Raw genomic sequence first — 8,072 nt, 5'->3', positions numbered from 1 at the left:
CTAATCTACTATATTCGGGTCGAGCTGCAACAAGGAAATACTATGTGAACTGACAAAGAAATATGCTACGAATCCTTATTAAAAAACTAATAAATAATAAAGGAAAGTTCTCAGATTATTATAATAAAAACAAAGTATCTTTACTTTTTCTATTGTGTGTGCTTGCAGATCTGGAAGAAACCAGAAATATTTTTGACCCATTACTCAAAAAGAAAAACACCTAATTACCGTTTTTAAAGTTGTAGTTTTTGACTGATGTAGTAGATGCCTCCCCTGCTTAGGCAAACACAGACAACAAACAAACTTCAAACCAGCATAAGCAACAATCTTTTGCTCCATGAAATTATAATGAGAAAAGCCAAAGAAGGAAGAAGAAAAAACTTAGCCGAGTAGAAGGGAAAAGTATCGCACTGTGAATGTACATATGTACAAGATATGTACATATTTGTATTTTCATCATAAAAATATGTACAAAATCGCACTGTGAATGAGCACCTAAACAAAATAGAATAGGAAGCAATAAATAAGGTATCGCTAAATTGGTCCTTACTTAAAAATATAATAGTGCAGAAATTTGGTCCCCAACACTACAAATTCATTCCTTTTTGGCTTTATTTATTCAACACAAGGTAAATACATTGCATATTTACTCATTCCTTTTTGCGAAACCCTTTTTTTATGTGTCTAATTGAATTGGTTGTTCTGAGAAGAATTATATTCAGATCTGGTTGATTCTACATAGTTGGGCTTTGTGGATTTTGTTCTCTAGCAGAAGAAAGGCAAAAAGAGCAGCAAAGGCAATTTCGTAGATTTTCAAATAAAATTACGATGCAATTACCTCAATAGCAGCAAAACACAAACAAGGAAACAACTTCACATCCACAGAAGCACCAATCTTTACTCGATCGAAAAGCCGAAGAAGAAACAACGAAAGAGTTAGCGGCACCAATCTTTGGTCGATCGAAAAGCCGAACAAGGAACAACGAAAGATGAAATAAAATTACGATGCAATTCCTTGATAGCAGCAAAACACAAAGAAGGAAAGAACTTCAAATCCGCAGAAACACCAATCTTTGGTCGATCAAAAAGCCGAACAGGGAATAACGAGCGGCAGAATTGGATAAGGAAGATAGCCAAGCGGCTGTATGTTGTAAGAACCAGGCAAAATTAGAGGTTTGATAGCAGCGAAACACAGACAAGAAACAAACTTCAAACCGGCAGAAACATCAACCTTTGCTCGATGAAATTATCAGGAGAAAAGCCAAAGAGGAAAGAAAGAAAAATTTAGAGGTGGAAATGGATAAGGAACATAGTGAGGCGACTCTCTATAATTGGATTAAAGAAGAGAAGCTGAGGCAGTGAGAGTTATAATTCATCAGAATTATGATAATATCTTTTTTTTTCCTCAAACAGACATGTCGACGATGCCATGTTTCCTTGAGCAGCCACACCTTATTGTATAGTAGAAAGAGGGAGTTTTGGAACGACCAGTGGAAAATCCGTAATTAAGCACAATATGCATGGGTAAATATTAATAACTATAAAATATCTACTATTATCAACATCATTGTGAAAACCTCCATTACACTTTCATTCTTCTTCTTCTTCTGTTTCCCCCTTTCTTCTACTGCCACTACAGTGAATAATAATTTTGTTTTAGGTGAAGCAGTGAAAGCTTGGAGTATGTGAAAAGTAGTGGACTGATTTTGGATTCTCTCCATCTTCCTGAATTTCTATTTTCTAATGGAAGAAGATTTAATTCGACTTTCGATTCTTGCGTCTCTAATTAGCTATCATTGATTGAGTTATAAGATCTGTAGGATTTTGTTTTGGATTATAAGAAATTGCTTTGTTGAATCTACAAATTTGAGGTAACAGATCTGATAGCCCAAAAATCTGCAACTTTCATCTTATATCCGCAAATCAGTAGATTTGGTGCAAAAAATAGTTGCAATTTCTCTTCTTTTTTTTACAGTAGAAAAGTAGGATTTCTCTGTTTTTTGGATGAAGAAGAATAACAAAACTTTATTATTACATCTCTTGACAATCTTCTTGTCTAAATAACCTAAAGAAATGGATTGGCCATCCAAGATATGAGTTAATTTGCCGTGATAAAGTACTCTTTTTGGCTCTTATGTTTCTTTGCACATTCAATTTAATGTACTACGATTGTCTTGCAAATATATCTGAGTAGTCTCTTCGAGATTTTCTCTGTTAAGTTCTAAAGATCTCTCTTTAATCATCTCTCTTTATATTCATAAATGATTTATATATGATGCGCAGATGTTACTGAGCCAATACTGATTGACAACAACAACAAGAAGATACTGGTGTATTCCAACAAAATGGAGTATATTTTTCTGAAGGTAATATATGTTAATACCCAGGACGGCCCTGAAAAGATTTGAATGCATATTCAGTGCCTCTTTCAAAAGGATACATTCCATTGTAGCTGAACAAAGCATGTTGTGCAGTTTAGAGTTTTTGGCAGTTACATATGACATGAGAATTAGTGTTCTTTAAGTTTCCTTTTCATCCGCTTACTGTGTCTTTACACAAGATGTCATCACAAAAGCTTTGCCACAATTTTTATTTCTTCGCTTTCATTTTTGTTCACTAAAAAGCTTACGCATGTGGATTATTTTGACAGATGTTGTCTTCAGCGAAACCCGCTAATTCTCTTCTTGATTTGGTCATCGTCATCTATTTTTCTCCTCGCTTGTCAATTTCGCTATTCTTCTCAGGTAATTACTTAAATTGTTAATAGTTGTTCTTTGTTCAATTTCGTTGATTCATCTCATGAAATTTCTTAAATTGTTATCAATTGTTATTTGTATGCTTATTTTTGTAGTTATTGGCACTTTTTCCTCTCAACTTGTGACAAAGATGATTTAGGAGACTGAGTAGGTGGAGTCAAATCACATTTTCGCTATTTACTGATCAAGGTATGTCCCTGCTTTGTTTTTCCTGTTTCAGTGGATATGATCACTATTTAGCTTATTGCATTGGCATGTTGGCTGCTAAAATTTACTGGGCCGATTAGGTCCTAAAATCTTCGCAAGCCATACTGATGAGTGGTGAGAGTCATACTGGCGAGTGGCGAGAGTCGGAGACAAAATTGATCCTACATACTACGCTTCAGTCATGTTTTTCCTATGATCGTTATAATATAAAATATTCTTGTACACAATATAGATTTTGAAGACAAATATTCTAAAACCATTTCCTAATGTCTAATTGGAGATAAAAATTAATGGAATGTGATAATTACTTAAGCATGGATGGCCGCCTAATCATTTGTGTTATGCAATAGTCGCAACTCACAAATTGTAGAGTAAACTTGCGGCCCGACGCACAAAGTATCCTGCTACCAAACAGGGTTCGAAGAAACCATATTTAGTTTTAGGATCCTTCATAGTAACCACCGCGAATTTGTACAATACACTTAAAGTAAATGAGATTTGGTTTATTTCTTTCTTTTCTGTTAGTTTCAATGATAACGGCTATAAAAGGTATCTAGAGAAGTATCGCAATCAAGGAGGGTTACTCCAATGATCCACACGTCACTATCCTTATGTCAGCAATGTGGATACTTTCCCAGAATATAATTGGTGGCATTGTAGTGGCCCTGTACTCCATTAGCGAAAATGAATTTTATATATCAGAACTTCCTAGAAGCATGTCAAATGTAGCTTCTACTCTAATAGAAGTTGGTACGGCTGTGGGAACCTGGCTTTCTAGCTTTATACTGTATACTATAAATGGCTTGATCAAAAGAGGACGACAAGAGAGTTAGGTATTGAGCAATATAAACAAGGGCCACTACAACGACTATTATTTTTTTATTGCAGGATTTAGTCTAGTAAACATGGTATGTTATATTGTTTGTTGTATAGTATTGGTCCTTATAAAGGAAAGGAAGGAAAGGTTATGGTAAAAGAGAAGGCGTGAATTGAGACCAGAACTTATAGTTAGTATCATGTCAATTTGTGGAAGTGCTTATTAATATGTATACTTTTTTGTTTGAACATGGTTGATCCTAATATATGTAAATGAAGTCGTATCTACTCATTGGGTATTGTTGGTGTTGAAGTTGTATCAGCCAAATCTAAATTGTACCTATTGAGATTTGTGAGGGAAATTAGTTGACCCATTAGGTTCCCTGATTTCTTCTAACTTTGAAAACTTTCAAAGCTCCTCTATGACAGGTGTACAGTCTTGCAATAATCGAGGAGGAGGATAAGGAGAAGATTATGCTGCATAAAACACACATCATTGAGGTATCATACTCAACCTCAGGATGCGGTGAATTTTGTTATCTAAATAATATTATTACATAATCATATTGTAAAATTTGTTTCCTTATCAAGTACTAAAGATTTACTCCCAAATGGAAATACTGCTGCATTTTAGCATCTATTTTTGTGGTATCTGCATGGGCAATATTGGGGGTAAGTGGATATGAGGTGTGTGATGTTTTCATAAGCCATTGAAATTTATGAACTAAAAACATATGTCACCTCATCCTTGTGCTTAAAAACATAGTCGTTTCTGAATTTGATGTTTAATATAATTTCTAGCTCAAAATGTTACACTCAATCTGCTTTCTTGGTTTAAGTATCAAGAAAATGTAATAGTGGTAGTCAGTAATCTCAGAATGATCTGGTTAATCCAATGTCAAAGTTTGTCTGCATATTTTTTGTGATTTATTCAGTAGAAAACTATCGCTAAAGAATCTAGTTTTAGATGTTTTTAAAGTAGTTGATTTTAGGAAAACTGAAGTTTATTCAGTACAAGGGAGTATTGTACACAACCTTACTAATAAAAAATTAAATTCATAGGAACAACATCATTGGAATGCGTCTTCTTATTTGCCTCGACCTGTAAGAATGAGACTTATACACTATTGGCAATCCAAGCTAGAAAAATGCATATATTGATTGTTACTGTTCTCAAAATATTTTTTTTGCTATCCTCCTTTTATTTTTTGGCCAAGCAACAGTTAGTGACTTGATTAAGTACCTTCTTTTTCTCATCTTACCTTTAGAGGCTCCTTGGGTTTTGGTAAGGAAGCACTGCAGTCTCTTTCAGGCAAAATTGGATCATAGGTACTTCTCCGTAGTCCTTTTCTTTGTTCACTTAAAAGATTGCTTATCAAGGATTTGAAATCTAAAAACAAAGGACCCCTGTGTACCAATATGTATAGGCTTGCAAGTACTGGAATATACTAGCCTCCAGGTTCTGTCACTTATTGTTGTAGTAAGCTGGAGCTTATTTCACTAAATGTCGGGATTCAATTGCAGTGGAATTAATTTGATGAACTTCTTCTTTCATTTTTCTGAATGGCATCCACTTGAATATCAAATTTACTAGGGCTCAAATCCAAATTTTCCTTTTTAAAGATTATCTTACTACTTTTTCATTAAATTGATATGTATATTGATACACATATTTATTTGTAACAAGAGGTGTGCTTTGTTTGAGATGTTGGGATCAAATTATTTTTGGGTCGTATAGTGCAGTCATTACCACAATTCTGTAGTCTCTGATGTTTGTGAAGGGGTATTCTATTGCAAAAGTGACAGAAATGAGATGTGCATGTGTTTTATCAGATACTATTTTGCTTTATGTGGTTCTACAGATACTTCAAATTTTCATGGGTTGGTTTCATTTTTTCCTGAACTTGTGATGACCTCTTGATTTTGAGGTCAATTTAGCTAAAGTGTACTTCTTAAGACTCTAATTTACAAGGGTTTGGTTTGAATTATTCTCAATTTGTGATGATCATTGGTTCTGAGGTACATTTAGCTAAAGTGTATTTTTTTCCCTGATAATGAAGCCAAAGGGTATATCTAAAGACTGTAATTTTTTTCTCTCAGATTTTTACCCTTTTAAAGTGTGTATATGTGCTCTTCTTTTTTGCAAATTTTCATGGATTTGGTTTCAATTTTTCTAAATTTATGATGGTTTTGTAATTTAAGGTCCCTATAGACAAAGGGCACTTCTGACATAAGAGGAAAAGAAAGTGCCTTATAAGATTGTCTTGATCAATGTTAGTGACAAGCCCAAATGGTATTGAAGCAAATTTATGTTTTTTGTTTGTTTGTTTCAAAGATTACATTTTTTCATTGTAACAATGAATATTTTGTTTCGGGGTTGTGGTTTTAGGTTCTTGGAGGTGAACCCAGAAGGGAAAGTTTCAGTGATCAATTTTGGTGATAAATGGATCCCTGATTCCGATGTCACTGTTGGGCTTCTTGAAGAGAAATATCCAAATCCCTCTCTCATTGCTCCCCCTGAATTTTCCTCTATGTATGTTTTCTTCCTACTCCATCTGTTTCAAATTTTTCTATATTGTTTACATTTCTCTGAACCTCAACTAACTCCAACGGATACCTGCCATTTGCTCCAACACCACGATCACAGACCATGTAATTTGTCCACCAAGGCTTGGAGAGGTAGGAAGAAGTGAGAGTAGCAGCTTGATTTCAACATGGTTGGTTAAAGTTATTAAATATGTATTCTAGGGTATTTTAGACTTTATAAATGCTAAAGAAAATTATGACGTGTTAATCATAAATTTAGCCATCAGAACAGTTGGCTATCAAGAATTTTCTTCCATATCCATTATCTTTTTTTTTTTTTTCTGTTCTTCTCTTAATAGTTTTAGTTTGGACCACGTTCTTCCACTCAGTTTTTCATTTTGTTAGTAATTGTTTTTGTATAATTTTTTTTAATTTGCTTGTGGCTTTAAAAGTTAGCGATGCCAAAAGCAAGGCCCATGAAATCGTGGGTGGTGAAAGGATATTCTCAATAAGTAACAAGCCCAAAAGGTAATGTTTTCTACTCCTACAACTATGTAGTAAGCTGCTTCGGTTCGATTCGATTTAATCTATAACCTTATGGTTGTAATGGACTCAACAGTGATATGTCTGTTCTAATTTAATCTTTTATTGTTCTAATTTCACGGTTCAGATTTGAAGATTGAAACAATTGAAGTTTGATTGTGAATTTAGGCATAGAATTCAAAAGATGCCAACATAAAATTGCCATGTACGAAATGTTTCTTTCTTTCGTTTTTTATGGTTGATTAAAACTTTCAAGTTCTTTTATATTATTGTGATGTTGTGAATATGTGTATACATAGATGTTTTTTACTGCATTTTTGTTTCTGAAATTCCTTTTGCATGGATTGTGTTCTCATTCGTGATTTTGAAGGCCATATTTGAAATAGAAAAGTCATGTGAATTGGATCGTAACAGTTATTTTTTTACTATAAAAAAATGGTAAGTTATTCCATGATCTTAAAGATGTTTTCTGTTGTCTCGGATGGCACACTACTGCCACCTATGGTGTGTGCTCCAAAACTGGAGGTCCTTTTGGTACTATGAGGTTCAAAGCTAAACAATCACATGGTGCAAACAATGGTATCGACATTGCTATCAGACTCTTGGAGTCCATTAGGGAGCAGTTTCTCACCCTCTCCTATGCTGATTTTCATCAGTATGTACTCTTGTATTAATCGTTATGTTTGGTATTACTTTACTACTTCAGAAAAGGGTTGTTTCGACATGTTTGTTTTAAGTAATTTAATTCAAAGCTGAGGGCATATTCGTATTGTAGAGCTTTATAATTTTCTTACGTGTCTCTTGAGTAACACGTGTATGGCTTCTACTTTAATTCATCTCATTCACCGCTCCTTATCTCTAACATTCTTCTTCTCAATTTTCTTTGGTTAAAACTCTAATCTGCTATCTCCCAATACTAGAAAACTGCTTATTACCTGGGATTTTACCTAGGGAATAATATTGTAAGAAATATATGTGAATTTATTATGAAATTATTAAATTTGTTAATATTAAAATATATTATCTGTAAACTATATATTTGCAACAAATTCTGCAAGTAAATTTGGCGCCATATTGCGTAAATTTTGTACTTGCGATATTATCTCGGGAAATATATCGACGGATATTTTATCTCTAGGTAAATCTGCAGGTATATGGATAAATATATATATTTTTTAAATTCGTAGAAAAATCTTCAGGTAATTTATCCTACGGATTAACTTA

General features: G+C 33.7%; 1 long non-coding RNA gene across 7 annotated transcripts; it reads left to right on the top strand.

The window, feature by feature from the left end:
* The first annotated feature begins 561 nt into the window (after positions 1 to 561).
* Positions 562 to 7,710, top strand: LOC107873361. Of its 7 annotated transcripts, XR_007057052.1 has the most exons (9): positions 563 to 1,524; positions 2,284 to 2,366; positions 2,651 to 2,744; positions 2,852 to 2,945; positions 4,209 to 4,280; positions 5,048 to 5,108; positions 5,982 to 6,072; positions 6,169 to 6,833; positions 6,976 to 7,710. It is a non-coding gene; the product is annotated as an uncharacterized LOC107873361 (long non-coding RNA). The 7 variants fall into 7 exon arrangements; XR_007057050.1 differs by having other exon boundaries at positions 6,169 to 7,710; XR_001675297.2 differs by having other exon boundaries at positions 4,195 to 4,280; positions 6,169 to 7,710.
* Positions 7,711 to 8,072: the final 362 nt, after the last annotated feature.

The sequence above is a fragment of the Capsicum annuum genome, chromosome 6 (assembly GCF_002878395.1).
Source record: "Capsicum annuum cultivar UCD-10X-F1 chromosome 6, UCD10Xv1.1, whole genome shotgun sequence".
Classification (NCBI taxonomy): Eukaryota; Viridiplantae; Streptophyta; class Magnoliopsida; order Solanales; family Solanaceae; genus Capsicum; species Capsicum annuum.
This window is presented reverse-complemented; position numbering and strand designations above follow the sequence as displayed.